Below are 10,000 nucleotides of genomic sequence, written 5' to 3'. Positions count from 1 at the left end.
GTGTGTGTACTCGTATGTGTGTGTGAAGCTGTGGGCGGTGGGAGAGAAAGGAAGAATTTTGAGGTGTGAGAGGAGATAGGTCAGGGAGAGCAGGAGAGATCGGAAAAGGAAGAGTAAGAGCAGTGAGGGGTGGGAGAAGTAAGTGTGCTGGATGGTGGCAGTGACGGGAGGGAGAGTGAGTGGGAGGCACTGGTACTTAAGGAACGAGAGGAAGTGTGGGACAAAGAGGAAGAGGAGGAGGAGGAGGAGGAGGAGGAGGAGGAGGAGGAGGAGGAGGAGGAGGAAAGAAGGATGTGAAATGAGGGAGGAGGGGAGCCTGAAGTGGGGAGCGGTGGGAAGTAGGAGAGAATGAGCAGGGACTGGGAAGGGAAGGGGGCTGAAAGGATGGCCCCCCGCCGTCGCCGCCCGCCCCGAGCCGTGATGGATGAGCGGGCGCGTGTGACGGATCACCTCAGGGACAACACTCACTCGGTAAACACACACACACTTACACTCATCCACCCGGCCATCCATTTAGCGCCGTGTGACACCCCCGCCTCGCCTCCCCCTCTCCCACCTCGCAGCAGGGTAAAAAAAAAAAAAAAAAAAAGTCCCCGTCACATGCAGGTGAGTGTGGTGCTTACCTGCGCTGCTTTATGACATTCAGGCAGGATTTAACCAATTTTAATATGATTTTTCTTCCTCGTTGTGTGTTTGTAAAGGCAAATATTTGGTTTCGAAACGGAAAAAATGCTGGTACACGTACTTATTATCTTGTCGTTTGCTTGTCTGACTTAAGTATGGTGGTTTCTCTCTCTCTCTCTCTCTCTCTCTCTCTCTCTCTCTCTCTCTCTCTCTCTCTCTCTCTCTCTCTCTCTCTCTCTCTCTCTCTCTCTCTCTCTCTCTCTCTCTCTCTTAGACAAAGGAGTGCTGGTGGGGAGAGGGAGGCAGTAGGGAAGGGGGAAGGGAAGGCACGGAGAAAAGACCTCTTCGTTGGGTCGGGATAATTACTACGTTGACACCCTTCCGTTCGGATCTTTATTTACATGCAAAGTTCGAAAAAGAGTCGTAAAAGCACCTTATTTTCCCGTTCATTTGACCAGTGATTTAAGGACGACATTTAGGGACATTCTTCCGCATAATTAACACAGGTGGGGGAAAGTGGGTGTGGGGGGATGGAGGGAAGGAGAGAAGAGGCAACATAAAAGACGATTGTAGGGAGTGGAAAGATGGGACGAAATTAGAGGTGACGAAAGGAGGAAGAGGGAAAAAGGTGGCGAAGATGAAGAGAAGGAATGAGATGGAGCAATGAGAGAGACAGGCTGGAGGAAACAGTTGGGGAAAGAAACAAGGACGTGCAGGAGAACGGAGTGGGCGTAAAAGGAGGAAAATGAGAGAGAATGAGTGGCTGATTGAATTTTGTGCCACAACAACGAGGTCATACGGCGCCAGGAGAATGGAGCTGTAATAACGGGATAAAAGGAGAAAGTGAAGGGGACGCAGAGACGTGAAGTGAAAGCGAGTACAGGAGTATATTTGTGAAGGATTCCACGAAAAACAACTACTATTACGTGGTCGAGCAAAGAAAAAAAAAAAAAAATCCAACGAGTTAAAAAAAATATTGCAAAAAGTTAAATCCTTTGTTGAAAAAAGTACAGCATCTCTGAGTTGGTTTGTGTATATTTTTGGAGATTACTAACACACATTTTCTGGCAAACTAAACTGCCAACAACACTATCTTGCTTTTCTATGATGTTCTTTTGCCTTTTCTTTCTCACAGGTGATCTGTCTTCAGGCTCCCTTGGCAGTGCTGCTCCTCAGTCCTCACCTCGCTCACCACACTGCATTCTCTCTCCCCTCGCACCACCTCTTGACTCGGTGACTGACTTCACCGCCTGGTCTCCCCACACTGGCTGTCACCTGCCTGCCAGCCAGCTGACTCCACTCCATCCTTCATGCCTTGACGCCTTATGTTCTTGTTTGCTCAAGTTTTCAACATGATGTCAACATGTATTTGACTTTCTATCAATATTCTTTTTCTCAAAGCAATCTCTCTCTCTCTCTCTCTCTCTCTCTCTCTCTCTCTCTCTCTCTCTCTCTCTCTCTCTCTCTCTCTCTCTCTCTCTCTCTCTCACTATCCACACTCACATAAGCACACACACACACACACACACACACACACGCGACACTCCAGGGATGATGATGTGTACCTGTGGACGCACCTGGCGGTCTGCTGTACCTCCAGTGAACACTAATTCATCTCAATTCCCCTCGGAGGTGTGATAATCTGCCATGATTAGGCTGCCATGAACAATTCCGTTGAACAGCACAGTTATCACACTACATGGTCAGGTACTCGTCAGACGCCACAGGTGCTAACCCTGTAACTTGTATATACATACTCGTACTCTCATCATAGTACGCTACAGTTGTACTCCCTCACAAACCAAATTTTACAGGAAAAAAAAAAAACTAAGCAAATGTTACTGAATGGTGCCTTGGATAAAAATGAAAAAAGGAAGAGCATATAATGTTTTCACTGAAGCCCTTGAAAAAAAAAAAAAATTGATTAAGTGGTTATTCTACTATTGTTTTTCTGTATAATATGACTGAGAATGTCCCAGAGTTTCTTTCTTACAGGCTTGAGTTCGGGCATTCAGACAATGTTCTTCTATCTGACTTCATTTCGGCAGAATAAAGCCTTGCAGCACGGAGCCTGTGTTTGTCGCGTCCAGTCATCACAGGCGTCACAACAACGGGTCATGTGGCGGAGATGTTGGAAGTTATAATATTCAACATTTGTGGCTGATTTTACTGGAATTATTATCCAATGGAGTTACGATGTCCTTCACGCGATAAAAATAAAAGTTATCTCTCTCTCTCTCTCTCTCTCTCTCTCTCTCTCTCTCTCTCTCTCTCTCTCACACACACACACACACACACACACACACACACACACACAGATACATCGATTTTATTAAGACGAGAAATAATAAGCATCGATGTTAAAAGAAGACGAAGCAACATCGTAACAATTTTCTTTCTATCTTTCGTAACTTGGATGGGGGTTAATCAGATACGTAAATTCATTGAAGAGTTATGTACTGATATTTCTTAATGATTCTTAAGTACGTGACCAACATAAAAGTTAATAAACATATATTTATGAAAAAAAAGGATCAATTAGAAAACGGAATACGCTGCTTTCTTTGATTAAGTTACTTCTAACCCAAGAATTACCTTAAGTCTCTCTCTCTCTCTCTCTCTCTCTCTCTCTCTCTCTCTCTCTCTCTCTCTCTTTCGCCACAGGTGAAAGCTGTATGAGTGGAAGCAGTGCGGGTCTGTCACGTCTTGGTAGGTGAACTAGGGAACATCGACACATTACCGGGGCGTGATGTGTATGTATGTACTGAGATGACATTTTAATCAGTTACTGTATGTGATTTCTTACAGAGCGCAAGTAAGGCTTTGTAAAATTGTAAAAGAAACTCGTCATTATTGGCATCATAGAAGTGGTGGATATGATATGAAGGTAACGATGGGGAGTTGGCGATGGTCAGAGTGTGATGGCTACATACATGGCTGAGTGCATTCAGGGTGGGGTGGCCGAGGGAATGGCGATGATGATGGAGGAATAAATTTTCATGGCTGGAGGGGATATGTCAAATGGTGGCAAGAGGGTGGATGGGTAGCTCGTGGTGGTGGGGATGGTGTGGTGGAGGGGTGTGTGGGGAAAGGACTGTGTGGTCGGCGGTGAGGAGAGAACAACCTAATTTGTCACAGGTGGACGGTGACAAATGTCAGCCTGGGAGACGCCTGTCCACACATTTGTCGATTTACATAACAACGTCGCCTCCGCCGCAGCCTCACCAACATTCCCTCACTCACTCACTGGAAACACATTACATAACACACAACACAACACAACTCAACACACACACACACACACACACACACACACACACACACACACACACACACACACACACACACACACACGAGCTTGTGGTCCTGATGAAGTTTCACTTCATGATCTTGTAAATTTTAGGACAGCACCTTATTTAAGTAACTGGTTTTTCTTGTCAATCAGTAGACATTTTGCGTTTTTGTCATATGTAGTTTACATTCATTCAATGTAATCGTCCAATCCTGTTCTTACGGAAAGTTTGATTTTTCCTCTTATAAAACTGGATCACCATCATCGCCTTCAATTTCTATGGCTCCATTACACGGCAAAAATCTACTCCCATTTTTTTCCACTCTTAAGCATATGAATCAGGAAAACTGTATGTACTTATTAGGCCAAAGAAAAGAAATATTAAGCATTTTCATTCTGGTTAAAACTTGCTGAAGGGCTCCGCTCAACTACGAGTATGCTGTCATATCATCAAGCAACCGAAATAAAAAGCATCAAGTTTTGGTTCACAAGTTCACTGGCTGCTGATTCCATGATTCTCTGTATCGTCCACTCTCTTTTTATAAATTCGTTGTTTCCTCTCTGACCTCTATGGCTGGCGGCCACTTTTTTCTTCTGAATGTATTAATGCATGTGTCCTGTTGGACTTGTTTTTATCGTCCACTGTCACATTATCCAACCGTCATCTATGCTATGTTCACTTTTATACCGACAACACTTTTTCGCACCATTTGACAAACAAGCATCCCATCAGGAAGAATTAAGCAATGATGGTATAATACAGTGTCTGAATCCCACCGTTTTCATCGTTTTTGTTCCGGCAGGGAAAGTGGTGGCATTCAGCGCTCCACAGTTTGTTTCCCAAATTACCGGTTAAAAACATGTTTCCATCTGCCGCGACAGGAAAGTCTCTTAATGCTGAACACTTGCTCTTCTCATTACGTAACACCTTATGAAACTTCCGTACCTCATCCCTCACTAATACTGATTTGGCCTCCCTAAGTCGTCTCCATCCATGAAGATAGTGACTCCGTAAATATCTACGTATGTCTTTCACTCTACGGACTGTTCCTCGCATGTATTGCGTGGACACTCATCTTGAAGAGAAACACACACACACACACACATACACACACACACACATACACACACACACACACACACACACACACACACACACACACACACACACACACACACACACACACACATTCACTAATTGTTGACACGCACGTGATTCACATTATGGTTAAGTTATATGGTTCTATACAAGCTTTTCTTTCAGAATTATGGAATCTTCATTAACTATTGTTTTTATTTTTTTATTTTTTTGTCTCTCCGACTACTGTAGGTGTATGTCAGTATGTCTGACTGTGTATCCGTCTCTCTCTCTCTCTCTCTCTCTCTCTCTCTCTCTCTCTCTCTCTCTCTCTCTCTCTCTCTCTCTCTTTCTCTCTCAGTAAAACCAGTACTCGATAACATCAACAAAATTCAAAGGCATATTTTGTTTTTAACTGTGCAGCGGATCACCTCATTAGCCGTCTACCTGTACTAATGAGCGGCGCTGATAAAGTTCTCACCTGCCTCATCCCCGCGGCGCACCTTTCACCGCTCCACCTACAGGCCGACCGACAAAGGGAGGAACACTGATGGCGGTGACGACGAGGTGAAGGTTTCAGGTGTAAATGATACGGAGACAGATATTACTTAGATGGATGGCGAGATAGCTGGAGGCATGTGGTGGGACAGATGACGGATAGATGAGAGAGAGAGAGAGAGAGAGAGAGAGAGAGAGAGAGAGAGAGAGAGAGAGAGAGAGAGAGAGAGAGAGAGAGAGAGAGAGAGAGAGAGAGAGAGAGAGAGAGAGAGAGAGAGAGAGAGAGAGAGAGAGAGAGAGAGAGAGAGAGAGAGATAAAGTTATGATACAGGGAGGCTTGCTGGTAGAAATGGACAAATGAAAGTGGGAAATAAGACAATGAAAGACAGTGAAGGTGAGTAAGGAAGTAGTGAGCGGTGAGGGTGGAGGTGAGAGAAGATGGTGACATAAGAAGCAGGTGGCTGAAACAGGTATGAAGAAACGTGCAGTGTGGAGAGAGGTGGAGGCAGAGGTGACGGTGTGACCTGTGGTGGAGGACATGGCAGATGGTTCTAGGTGGAGGAGGGGTTGGGCTTTGTTAGACTGTGGAGGCATTGTTTTTCTTCCGTGTTTGGCCGCTGGGCGCACGAAGGCTGTCCGACCCGTTACTGCCACTACCAGACCAGGAGATGATTTGGTTATTCTGAATATTCCCTTGTCTTAAAACGCAATATTAACAGATGCGCTGAGGAATTGAGGATCGTGAACTATTGGTGGGATTCGAACTCCTGCGGCTCCAATCACCACCATGTGCCTGCGACGTCCTAAATCACTTGCTCACACAGGGTGTTATGTGGTTAAGGGGTATGGTGGAGGAGGCCAGTGACGGTGATGGTGGAGAGAAGCCAGTGCTCTTGGGTCGAGGTGAGCAATAGATGCAGATGGCGGGAGGAGCAGGAGGCTGTGGGGGGAGACGGCCGAGGGGAAAGAGGCAGGTCACCAAATGGTGGTGGTGACAGGTGGTTAAAAGATGGTGAAGAGACAGGTGGTGATGGTGGAGGAGGAGGGGGAGGAGGCAGGTAGAGTACAGGTATGTTCAGCGAGGGTCAACTCTCACGCTGCCTGCCCACTGTGGGTTACCTGCTCACCCCAATTTACTATGGAAATTAATACTGGAGAGGCCATATGGCTGAGGCCCCAGGGAGGAGGGGACTGGGGAAGCTATTGGTGGGGGTTGGGGGGAGGGTGCGAACCATCCTGGGAACAAAGTGTCGCCCAAACTTGGCTTGTCGCCTGCCTGCCACACGTGAATGTCGCTCACATCCTTCCTTCACACATTAATCAAAAACTTCCTTCGTTACTTTCTGCTGCTCTTACTTAAAACAAGGCAGTGTATTTTTTTTTTTTTTTTCATTCATCGCTTGCTCTTGACATTCAAAACTTCTTTAAGAATGCGCAACTCGTTCACAGGAAATTCATGAACTTGTCACGAAGCGAGTTTCTGTGAGTCGCACTGCGGTGAATAAAAAAAGCAGCAATAAGAACAAAACATCACGGGTCCCTCAGCACCACGCCGATGTAAACGCACCGCCCCTGCGTGAGACTGGGAGAGAAGCATCTCGAATTCCAAAGTTCTGTCCACCTGGAGTGTGGGAACGCTCAGGAGGGGCGCAGCACCCCATAGCGAGACGTACTAGACAATACGTCACTCCTAGGGGGTGCTTCAGCCATCACTGGCTCGGAGCGGCCTGACTGACCAGGACCTGTGAGTCAAACCTGAATTTAATCTTTTGCTCCTCGCCTCACTCCCTCTAGTGGCAGGGAGGAGAGTGTGCGTGTTAGTGCGGCAATTTATTTACTTAGCTAGTTAAGAGCTCATCTGTTACGATAAGTATTTACTAAGTACAAAACAAAATAAAACAAAAACAAAACAAAGCAAAACAAAACAAAACACACACCAACTTACTACCCACCCGCCCACCCACACACACACACACACACACACACACACACACACACACACACACACACACACACACATCGGCGGGACCAGTGCTAAATAAAACTATAGAGAACAAAAAAGGAGCAGAACATCAAACAGCCGGTGGGAAGGTAATAATGCAGGTGTTTCCACTTCCCTTCCCTGGTGTCCTCCATGGCGCAACTCAGTTTTATTTTCGGAAGCATTTTATGTCGCACTCCAAAAACACAGCACGCGAGCCATAGTTTTACACCCAGCATATTTTCTACCCGCCCGGCGTAAATGTGGCAAGGGTTAAAGCGACAAGGGCCCGCCGCTGACAAGGCATGTGACGAACACCCACCTCGGCCCTCACCTGCATGGCAACACCGACCTGTACGGCTTCCTCTGAGGCCAACCGACGGAGCTCAAACGAGCAAGTGTTTAATGCTTTTGAAAGGGATGGTGGCAAATTCTAGCATTATAAAGGCGACTTACCAACAGTTCTCATTCCTAAGCTCACGCCAAATTGCTCATCATTGGGCGAAAAGTTGATCAGTATGGTGCTTAACTTCATTTTATATCCTGATACAAAACAATGCTACATATTACGGAAATGTATGTTGTTGATAATGGAGGGGGAGGTCGTCTGAGGTGGCTTTTTACAAACTGCATCCTCGGACACGGATGTAAAGTTTTGAATGTAAATCCTTATTTTCTTAATATGCCTGCATTGGTTCTCTGCCTTCACCTACACCCCTCAGCTGTAACTTCTTCCCGCCCTTCACTGTGTGCATCGCCCTCACCACACCCAGCCTTGCACTCAGCCCGCGCCACGCCTCCTCCAATGGAAAGTTAGGGCGTGGACAGCGGGAGTGCTGCAGGTCTTGAAGCGCACCTTCTCTGCCTACGCCCCGACTTTCCACACCACCATCACCCCCACCATCCCTTCAGCCCACGCCACACCCACCCATCCCATTTTAATATATATCTACAAGTCGACTATTTCCACATCCTAGCCACTATCCACTTCTCCCTTCCCCCACCCACCGCCCACCGCCCACAGCAAACAGTCCCGCCCACTCCAGGCCGCGCCCGCCCACGGCCGAGAGTCGTGAGCGAGGGCCGTGTAGTGAGTGGCAGAGGCTGTTATTACCAAACACTCAAATTAATTTATGGACACACGAGCGAGCAGCCCACAGCGCCACGAGCCTCGCCGTTGCCGGGATCCAGCTCGCGGTGGCCAGCCGACAGGGACGTGACGCTGCTCCTTCAGTATACCGCAGATCCCTGCCTGTGTTTAGGTATCGCGGCGGCACTTTGGCTCACTCCTACGAAGGGTTACTGGATTCGCGCGCGCGCGCACACACACACACACACACACACACACACACACACACACACACACACACACACACACACACACACACACACACACACACACACACACACACACACAATTCGCGGACATATAAAACGACACTTTCCGAAAACTTACTCATAACATAATCCCTCTCTCTCTCTCTCTCTCTCTCTCTCTCTCTCTCTCTCTCTCTCTCTCTCTCTCTCTCTCTCTCTCTCTCTCTCACGTTGTTGATTCAGCTCCCAGGCACAAAGCAGAGATAACAGAATGCTGGTAGAGGCATGCCTATCCACGCTGGCGGAAAACGTGCAAGCTCCTCGACTTTGCAAAGCCTCGATAAGTGGAGGAAGCGAAGGCGAGAGAGGGCAGCAATATTACAGCAGGTTTTGGTGTTCCTGTACAAACAAGTCAAGTCAAAGTGAGCTTGTTTGAACTTATATAATGCTCAAGTACCTCAAAACGCAACTAGTAAGTCTGCTGAAGAGGTTAATTGGATAAAGAAGACTTAAACTGTCAGAAGAAATCCGAGTGCTTCAACCGCCCCCCCACTCTCCGCCCCACCATTTCTCTCTCTCTCTCTCTCTCTCTCTCTCTCTCTCTCTCTCTCTCTCTCTCTCTCTCTCTCTCTCTCTCTTGCTAAGGCCAAAATTGAACTGCGGATCTTTGCCTTAGTTTTTCTTTCCTTGTCTCTTGATGATGCTGAACAACGGCCTGCTACTATTCATCCAGAGGCGGGAGACGGGAAGACAAGGTTTGCATTCTTTCGTCTTGTAACCCCAAAATAGCCATAAAACTTTGAAGACGTATCAGTGAGTAAGCTGTGATGGAGACATGTTAAGAAGGCTGAGGGCATGTATATATTTTACTCTTCTTGTACTCAGTGATGACCTTGAGGTTTGGTTTGGTTCTTTGTCTCCTCCAACTATTACCTTTCACTACCTCGGAAATGGCGTGGCGGGTCTTTCCCTGACCCCCTCAGCATCTCCCGCTGTGTGTTAAATATAGGAAAACATCAATACCTTCGACGGAAAAATGTCACTTGTCGATAGGTGCATTACGGGCTCATGAATACACGCATGCTGGTGATAATATTTTCACACCTTACGTATATTATTCAGGTTTTTCTTCAGTCTGGCCGAACAATATTTACGCCGTACTACTGCCTACACGGCGCACGGTGCAAGGGCGCGCAGAGTTTATAAATGA

The 10,000-nt window shown here is 46.9% G+C and overlaps 1 protein-coding gene across 1 annotated transcript in view; it reads right to left on the bottom strand.

Annotated features, from left to right (window-relative positions):
- LOC135088807 (uncharacterized) overlaps window positions 1–10,000 on the bottom strand; it is an 82,270-nt gene that overhangs the window by 54,841 nt on the left and 17,429 nt on the right. The window lies entirely within an intron of this gene.

The sequence above is a fragment of the Scylla paramamosain genome, chromosome 3, assembly GCF_035594125.1.
Source record: "Scylla paramamosain isolate STU-SP2022 chromosome 3, ASM3559412v1, whole genome shotgun sequence".
Lineage (NCBI taxonomy): Eukaryota > Metazoa > Arthropoda > Malacostraca > Decapoda > Portunidae > Scylla > Scylla paramamosain.
Note: the sequence above shows the minus strand (reverse complement) of the source record. Positions and strands in the feature narration are given on the sequence as shown.